Genomic DNA, 10,013 nt, shown 5'->3' with positions numbered 1-10,013 from the left:
AAAATATTTAAATAATAAATTCATTTTTGAGTTCACCTTTGGATGTATCCCATTAGTTTTATTATTTTACATTCCCTTTGTCTAAAGGATCTATAATTGTCGTTTTTATTTCCTTTTTGTTCTAAGACTTATTTGGAATAATTTCCCTCCTCAGTTTCCAAATGATTGTTTTTTTCCCTCATGTTTGATCATTTATTATTATACTTAGTTTTTTTTTCTGGGGGTGGGGGAAAACCTGCTAGACAAATTCTAAAAGAGCTGTAACACATTTATTATTAATTTCTATCTCATTTTATTATTTTTTAGAGAATACGGCCTGTTCAGTTTCATATTTTGACAAAATTTACTGAGTTTTCTATAGCCTAAAATATTTACCAATTTTAACATATATTTTACAGATCCTTGTCAAAAAGAAGTAATCATACATAAGGTTAACATTCAAGAGACACATAAACATAGATAAATAGATATTAATCTTTAAAATTATAGTGATATGAGGGTTGTTTTTTTCCTACTTGATTTGTCAGGTCATTAATTCAAATGCAATAGGTATAAAATAAGACTCTTTCTTAGGGGTAATATGTCTAAGCCTATTCTTTTCTAAATTGAAGACAGTTTCCTTCAGATTACTTTAAAATGCTTAATATTTTCACTAACTAATGATACTTAAAAGAGCAAAGCATGTAGTTAGTATTTGTAACAAGATTATTTTCTCTCACTGTCAAACTTTTACAGCCTGTACCTCTTTCAACACTGAACACATATCAGCTATGGTCTTTCTACACCCTGTCTCTCCAGTAAGCAACATGACTGTGTTTTTTCTTTATGCTTTGGACTGCCACTGTGTCAATTTTTTCCTAGTAACCATATATTTAGGGAGAAAAAACGGGCAAGAATGTAATCTCTAAATAGTAGTTTGACTTGGAAACTCTTTTTACTTCTTCCTGAATCATTATATTGATAAGAGTATTTTTTTTTTGAGGAAGATTAGCCTTGAGCTAACATCTGCCGCCAATGCTCCCCTTTTTTTGCTGAGTAAGATTGGCCCTGAGGTAACATCCGTGCCCATCTTCCTCTACTTTATAAGTGGGATGCCTGCCACAGCATGGCTTGATAAGCCATGTGTAGGGTGAACTTGCAAACTTAACCGCTGCACCACTGGGCTGGCCCCAAGATTTATTTTTTCATAGGAGTATAATGGCTCCTTTTGGAAAATTTGAAAACAGCATCAGCAACACAAAGAAGCAGGAAAGAAAACGTGCATATAATCCCATCACTCCAAGGCAACCATTGTTAACTAGTTTTGCTTGTTTCCTTCTATTTCTTCTAGAATTATTTTTATATCGAGATTCATTTTGTATTCTGACTTTTCCACTAATACCACAGGCATTTCCACTATTAAAAACTATCCATCAGGGGCCAGCCCAGTGGCACAGCGGTTAAGTTTGCACGATCTGCTTCAGCGGTGGGGGTTCGCTAGTCCGGATCCCAGGTGCAGAACTACGCACTGCTTCTCAAGCCACACTGTAGTAGGTGCCTCACATATAAAGCAGAGGAAGATGGGCACGGATGTTAGCTCAGGGCCAGTCTTCCTCAGCAAAAATCAGAGGATTGGCAGCAGATGTTGGCTCAGGGCTAATCTTCCTCAAAAAAAAAAAAAAACAAAGCAAACCTATCCATCAGAATCATGTTTAAACGCCTTGATAACATCTTATTATTTATTTAATATTCCTTTAATGTTAGAATATAATTTTCAATATCTTTGTATTATTAATACTGCTTTGATGAATTTCTTTTCTTTGTTTTTCTTAAGTAACAGTGGACCTCAAACTTATAGGTGCATCAGAAGCACCTGGAGGGCCTCATGCCCAGAGCTTCCGATTCAGTCAGTCCAGGTGGAGCCAAAGAATTTGCATTTCTAACAACTTCAGGTGATGCTGATTGTCCAGGAACCACATTTTGAGAGTCACTGGAATCACTGTAATTAACAGAATGTGTACGGGTTTGCTTCAATAAATTTCTGGAAAACAATGCTTCTTCCTTCCACAGTAGGTTACATCTTTGACATTGCAGGAAAAAAAATAGTAATGCTTATCCTGGTTTGAAAAGAAGGTAGTGATGTCTATTAAAAGGTTCTAAAAAATCTTTTAGTCACTGGCTTTTGCTAACCATTTGCACTTACCATGGAATCTTGCTGGAATACTTATCCATCTGACCCTGGAGCCACAGCACCATACAGCTGGTCTCTTTCTTTTCTTTCTTTCTTTCTTTTTTTTTTTGTAAGTCACCTGCTCTCATTTAATTCATTTCCTTTGGTGTTTTCCTTCCTGTGGGAAGTCTCTGACATCTGTCCCACATACTTCTTTATGAATACAAAGGCTCATCTTTTATCTTTTATTTTTAACTTTTATGAGTCAGTTATTCTTACCCTTTTTATAGTTGTCATCTTTTTATTCCTTATGTTTTAAAAAGACACTCTAGACTGTAATACTGTGAGGCTGCTTAAAACAAATCCTTATTTTTTAACAGCTTTAATTACATTCTGTTGACATTTATATTTAGGTCTGAGCCTAATGTCAAATACTAGAAGCACATGGCTTCTCACTTCGTTGGCACCATCATGTGGTGGAACTGTGTATCACACAGGAAAATCGGCCACGTACAGTAAGACAGGGTGCCATTACATCACATCTGACATACAGATAATACTGAAGTTAGAGAGGTCATAATAAGTTGGGGGATCTGAAATAATCCTGTTACTTTGGTAACCACGCAGCAAAATGGGAGCTAGTAAACACCAGTGATTAAGTATGTGGACCCTGGAGTCGATTACACGAGCTGAAACCCCAGCTCTTCCAGTTATTATGATGTGACCTTGGGCACATTGGTTAATCTCCTTGAGCCTCAGTTTCCTCATAATTATGGAGATATCAATAGCATCTATCTCACAGGGATATTGAGAGGAGCAATCAATAATACTGTACTAGTTAACACAATGGCCATCAAATAATAAGTAATATCAGTATTATCAGTATATCATCAGTAATCAGTATATAATTAGTAATATCAGCTATGATTAGCTGTTAATAAACCATCACGTTTGGTTTTCCCTTTATGTTCAAAGTCAGAATAGAAACAGTATCAGAGAAGAAGACTTCCTGGGGCGGCCTGGTGGTGCAGCGGTTAAGTGTGCACGTTCTGCTTTGGCGGCCCGGGGTTCACTGGTTGGGATCCTGGGTGCAGACATGGACCGCTTGGCACGCCATGCTGTGGTAGGCATCCCACATATAAAGTAGAGGAAGATGGGCATGGATGTTAGCTCAGGGCCAGTCTTCCGCAGCAAAAAGAGGATTGGCAGCAGTTAGCTCAGGGCTGATCTTCCTCAAACAAAAAAAAGAAAAGAAGACTTCCCCTACAATTTTAAAAAAGTATACCAAAATGGTATAATTATTTTCAGAATGATCAGAAGGTGGAATTGAAAAAACATTTAAATAAAAATGGTTTTTTAGAAAAAACAAAGTAAACTTCCAGAAAGAAAGGCCTTCTAAACGCTACTTACAAAGAGAAGTATCAAAACTATCTAGTAAAATTAGTCATAATTGACATCAAAATAAATAATTATGGGGAGATTAAGTAAAACTCCTTTCAAAGGGTAGAAAAACTTTTTTTTTTTTGAGGAAGATTAGCCCCCTGAACTAACATCTGCCACCAATCCTCCTCTTTTTGCTGAGGAAGACTGTCCTTGAGCTAACGTCTGTGCTCATCTTCTTCCATTTTATATGTGGGACGCCTGCCACAGCATGGCTTGACGAGTGGTGCGTGGGTCCTCTCCCGGGATCTGAACCCACAAACCCTGGGCCACTGAAGTGGAGTGCATGAACCTGACCACTATGCCACCAGGCCAGCCCTGAAAAACTTTTTAATATTAAAAATTATTTATAGCCCCAAATCCTTTCAAAGGATTTTTAATAACCCTATTAAAGAGAAATGTATTCCACTAAAAATACCTGAAAGACAAATTACTTAGGACAAATCTAGATGTTGAAAATTTTTCTATTAGAAAATGAATTTTAAATATTTTATTAGAATCATAGGATAAAAAGGTATTTCAAATCAGTGAGAATAAAACAGGTGAGGTGTTTTCCTCCCTTTAAAACCATGCATCAGCGTTAAATAGAATGGACGATCTTGTCAGAACCAGAATCTTACATTCAGTTTCCAAACTGTAGCTTCCCCGGATAGTTAGCATCATTCAATGAATTTTTTTATGCCATTATGCAAATATAGTCTATGTTCATTATCTTTCTACTCATTAAATTCATCAAAAGCTGTCTAGGAACAGATTTTCTGTTTTGTCAACTACACCCACAGTCTTGTTCCCAGATTTTTTATCAGTATTTTCAGACTGTGAGGGAAGGAAAGCAAGAAATGGAACAATTTCATGAATTTTAAATACGCTGTAACCGTTTCAGCGCAATATTCCAGCATATAACAGCCGTCTGCAGTTGCTCCCGGCATACCCAGTCTTGGGGCAATGCCAGGTTAGCGCAGGTGGTTAGAATTCGATATTAACATGTCCATAATCAATTCCCATGCGAATCAACTGCCCGTGCAGAGAAAAATGTCTTCAGTGTCAACCTGAACTTCTGAGGCCAGCAGTCTAGAAAAGCTATGTCTTTGATTATTAAGATTCGGGAATTTTCCAGAAATCTATTATTGACTTCTATTTTAATTTCATTGTGGTCAGAGAATTTATTTTGTATGATTTGAATCCTTGTAATTATCTGAGACTTGTTTTATAGCCCAAAATACGGTCTTTCCTGGTACATGTTTTTTGTGCACAAATATGGTATACCTCTCTATTTATTTAGATCTTTCATTTTAGCAATGTTTTGTGGTTTCAGAGTACAGCTCTTATATATCTTTCATTAAACTTATGTCTAGGTATTTATAATACTATTATAAATAGTATATTTAAAATTTTCATTTCCTAATTGCTGCTTGCTAATATATAGAAATATTGATTTTTATATACTTATCTTTTATCCTATGAGCTCACTAATTTCCATGATTAATTCTAATAGATTTCAAAGATTTTCTACATGGAAAATCTATTAATCTAAAGATAAATTAATTAATCTGGATTAACAAAAAAATTAGTTTAATTTCTTTAATAGTTAAAAAATTTTTAAATTTTTAAAAAGACAGACTTTCCACATAGACCACTGTGAATAGACAGGGTACTCTTCCTTTCTAATCTTTACACCTTTTATTTCTTAATTAATTTTTGCCTATTGCACTATCTAGAACTCTGATACAAAGTTGAACAGAAGTGGTGAGAGCAGACATTTTCACCTTGTTACCAATTTCAGGATTGAATATTACACCACTAGGCATGATAACAACTATTGGTTTCACGTATGTCCTTTATAAATGAAGTTCTCTTTTTAGTTTTGTCTTTGGTTTTATCATGAGTTGGCAATAAATTGTGTCAAAGTTTTTCTGAATTTAGTGAAATGATCATACGACCTTTTTCTCCTTTATTTTATTAATGTGGTAAGTTACATTGTGATTTACTAAATGTTGGGCAAACTTTGCTTTCTGGGCAAAACCCTAACTGGCCGTTGTATTTTATCCTTTTTCTATATTGCTGTGCTGTGCTCAATTTGCTAGTATTTTGTATAGGATTTTTGCATCTATATTCATAAGTAATATTGATCTGTGATTTTTTTTCTTCTAAGGTCTTTGTCAGACATTTCTATCAGTGTTGTCATTATAAAATTAGTTGGATAGCATTCTCTCCTCCATTTTCTCAGAGAGTTTATATAAGACTGACATTATATGTTGTTTAAATGTTGATAGAATTTACCAGCAAAATCAATAAGGCCTGGAGTTTTCTTTATAAAATGGTTTATAATTATGAGCTCAGATTCTGTAATAGATGTACAACTACTCAGATTTTCTATTTCTTCTTAAGTTTTGGTAAGTTTTCTTTCTCAAAGAATTTGTTCATTTCTTCTAAGTTATCACATTTTATTGACCTGAATTTGTTTGTAATATTCTCCTTTTATGGTTTTAATTAGAATTTTTCAGCCTCAGTACTACTGATATTTGGGGACAGGAAATTGCTATTCTGTACACTGTAGAATGTTTAGCAGGATCCCTGGCCTCTACCCACGAGATGCTCATAGCAGGCTTCCCAGTTGTGACAACAAAAAATGTCTCTAGACATTGCCAAATGTTGGGGACAAAACAGCTCTGGTTGAGAAGCAGTGTCTTAATGTCTGTAGGATCTTTAGTGATCTTTCATTCCAGATACTGATAATGTGTCTATTTTTTTATCATTTTGTTAGGAGTTTTGTAGGGAGCACAAAAGCAGGATACACCCCAGATTTGGCCCAGGGATGTTTGCTGAGCCTGACTTAGACTACTGACTAACTCTTTCTTCTTTCCTAATAAAGGAATGAAAAACAATAAATTTTCCTCTAAGAATACTTTATCTGTATCCCATAATTTTGAAACGCTGTGCCATGCTGATGTATATTAGCGAATTAATGGCTATGGATACTAGTGTTTATCTATGGAGATAACATACGAGCATTATTATTATTCCACCAAAATTGCCTACAAATGGACTTTTGGTTCTGTGAGAAACAAGCAATGAAGAATAATATCAATATAACTATATGATAAAATTTAGTCACATAAATTACACTTTACCAACCAGTTGATAAGTTGATCTAAATTCATACAATCTGGCAGCAATGTTCTTTCTGCTCTTCTAGCTAAGAAAAGTCAGCCTGCAACATCCAGAACGTTTACCAGGACAAAAAAATTACACTGATTTTACTGCACCTTATCGAGTATTGATTTGCTGCCACCTGCTGGGAGGCAGAAATGGGTGTCCAGTGTCCTTGAAGGGCGAGAGTGATGACCTTAGAGGTTGTAAAATTTTGCCTATCCCATAAAATGAAACATAATATAGTTACCTTTGGGCCTGAAAGAAACCAGTAATTTTATAATAAATGAACTTCATATAAAGAAAATTTGATCTGTATATAAAAATGGGAGTGTATTTTCCACCTAAGAGAAATTAGATGGCATATTTGCATTTACCCGGAAATGATGTACAATAAAGTTCTTTAAAATGGTGAGCTCCTCAGGTACTGACACTGTATTTGTGTAAAGGTAATTAACCACTTGACTGGGGTAATGGAGAAACTTAAAATCTAAAGAACCACTACTAAATGAATATTAGTAAGAAATAATAGTAAATCTAAGATTTTTTGTTTCCTTTTTCTCCCAAAGCCCGCTGGTACAGAGCAGTATATTCTTAGTTATGGGTCCTTCTAGTTGTGGCACGTGGGACACCGCCTCAGCATGGCCTGATGAACAGTGCCATGTCCGTGCCCGGGATTCAAACTGGCGAAACACTGGGCCGCCAAAGCAGAGCGACCAAACTTAACCACTTGGCCACGGCCACAGGGCCGGACCCTGTAGTAAATCTAATGATGATAATTGCGATAGGCAGACAAGCCCTCAAAGACATCCATGCCCTAATTTCCAGCGCCCAGAGGGTGGAGCCCTGAGCCCAGAGAGCAGAACCAGGAGCCAGAGGATTTATTCCTAGGCCTTAAACTTAATGGAGACTGCCTGATGGGGTTTTGAAATTGTTGGGGGCTGGTGACTCCTTTTTTCCTTTCCTTTTCTCTTTTTTTGAATGGGAACGGTTGTGCCTCTTCCACCCACTGTATTTTGGGAGCAGAGAACTTGTTTTCTAGTTTCACAGGTTTACAGATAGAAGGTGATTTTGCCCCAGGATAGATTATACTGAGTCTCACCTATACCTAATGTAGATTTAGATGATGAGATCTGGGACTTTTGAGATTTAGAGACAGCTGTAATGTGTTGAGAATTTGGGGAACTTTGGGAAAGGGTGAATGGATTTTGTGTGTGAACAGACTGGGGGCCAGAGGGCAGACGATGGTAGGCAAAATGGCCCCTCCCAAAGATGCCCACACTCTCATGACCAGAATCTGTGAATAGGTTATCTTATGAGGAAAAAGGGACTTTACGGATGTGATTAAGGTTAAGAACCTTGAGATGGGAAGATTATCCTGGATTATCTGGGTGGGCCCAATTTAATCACAAGAATCCTTAACGCAGAGAATCTTTGACCACCGTTACTGGCTTTAAGATGGAAGGGGGCCACAAGCCAAGGAATGCTAAGCTGCCTCCAGAAGAAGGAAAAGGCAAAGCAAGATCCCCTCTAGCGCCTGCTCAAAGGAATGCAGTCACCTGACATCTTGATTTTACCCCAGTGAGACCTGGGTTGGACTTCAGACCTACAGAGCTGTAAAATAATAAATTTGTGTTCTTTTAAACCACTGTTTGTGGTCATTTTTTACCACAGCAATAGAAAACGAGTACAATAATAATACAAGCTGGCAGTTACTATGTTCTGGCACTACAGCAAGTACTTCCCAGATGATAACTCTCTTAACAAAGGAAGCTAAAACACCTCTGAAAGCATATTACAGATGTAGCCTTGGTACCTCTCTGACCTCATCTCCTCTTGCTTACTATCACCCATTCATCTGGTCTCCTTGCTATTCTTTAAACATGCCAAGCAAGCTGCCCCCTCTTTTTAGTATGCACTTTCCTTACATATCCACAACTCCCTCACTTTCTTCAGGTCTCTGCTCAAAGGTCACCTTCTCAGTGAGGCCTTCTTTGTTCACCCTACATAAAATAGTGTACACCCACCCTAACCCCTAAACCCTAGTTTATTATTCCACACGGCACCTATGATCATTTGGTACATATTTGCTTGTTTACTCTGTGTCCTTTCTTGCTCCCCAAATGTAAGCTCTGTGAGCAGGGGCTTTATCTGTATTGGTGACAGCTATATCTCAGAACCTAGTATAGTGCCTGGCACATAGTAGTCACTCAATAAATATCTGTAGGAATGAACAAACATTTAAAAAACTACTGACAGGTTACAAGAGTTCATTAATGTTGTTAAAATTCTAATGCATCAAACACAGCACAGGGTAGGGATCACCAGGATGACTCACATTACCACTACTTTGGTTGGTAAATGGGCCTCAGTCTACAGATTCATTATCATGCCTTCAAGGAGGTCATTTCTGGGGCCAGCCCGGTGGCATAGTGGTTAAGTTCACAAGCTCCACCTTTGGTGGCCCAGGGTTTGAAGGTTTGGATCCTGAGCACGGACCGAGCACTGCTCATCAAGCCACGCTTTGGTGGCATCCCACATAAAACAGAGGAAGACTGGCACAGATGTTAGCTTAGCAACAATCTTCCTCAAGCAAAAAGAGGAAGATTGGCAACAGATGTTAGCACCAGGCTGATCTTCCTCACAACAAAAAAAGGAATGAGGTTATATTTCAAGTGACTTCCTACAGTTCTTACACATGGTACACCATTTCTTAAGGTTAGATTATAAGACAACTAGCATACAAGTGATTTTTCTACTTTCTTATAAATAAGCATAAGCAATACTTTATTTAAAAAACGTTGCTACAATTATTTTCCAATTTTTTATTTTGAAAAATTCTCATCCCAGAGAAAAGTTGGAAGAACACTCATATATTATTCACCTAGAACCACAATTAACATAGTGCCATATTTTCTCTCTACATACACACTTTCTTTCGGACTGAACTATCTGAAAGTTTGGGCAGACACCATGAGCTCACCCCTAAACACTTAAGCATACATCTTAAAAGAACAAAAGCATTTTTCAAATAACCACAATATTATCATACCTGAGAAATTTAAGTCAATATATCCATTATGCTTCCAATGTTCAAATTTCCCCAATTGTCCACAAAATGTCCTGTATAACTTTTTCAAAATCCATAATCCAGGGCCAGCCCAGTGGCGCAGCAGTTAAGTGCGCATGTTCCACTTCTCGGGGGCCCGGGGTTCTCCGGTTCGGATCCCGGGTGTGGACATGGCACCGCTTGGCACGCCATGCTGCGGTAGGC

General features: G+C 37.3%; 1 pseudogene; it reads right to left on the bottom strand.

Annotated features, from left to right (window-relative positions):
• Positions 1-219: 219 nt before the first annotated feature.
• LOC111772644 (U7 small nuclear RNA) lies at positions 220-269 on the bottom strand (annotated as a pseudogene).
• Between the last annotated feature and the right edge of the window lie 9,744 nt (positions 270-10,013).

Source organism: Equus caballus, chromosome 2, assembly GCF_041296265.1.
Source record: "Equus caballus isolate H_3958 breed thoroughbred chromosome 2, TB-T2T, whole genome shotgun sequence".
NCBI lineage: Eukaryota > Metazoa > Chordata > Mammalia > Perissodactyla > Equidae > Equus > Equus caballus.
Note: the sequence above shows the minus strand (reverse complement) of the source record. Positions and strands in the feature narration are given on the sequence as shown.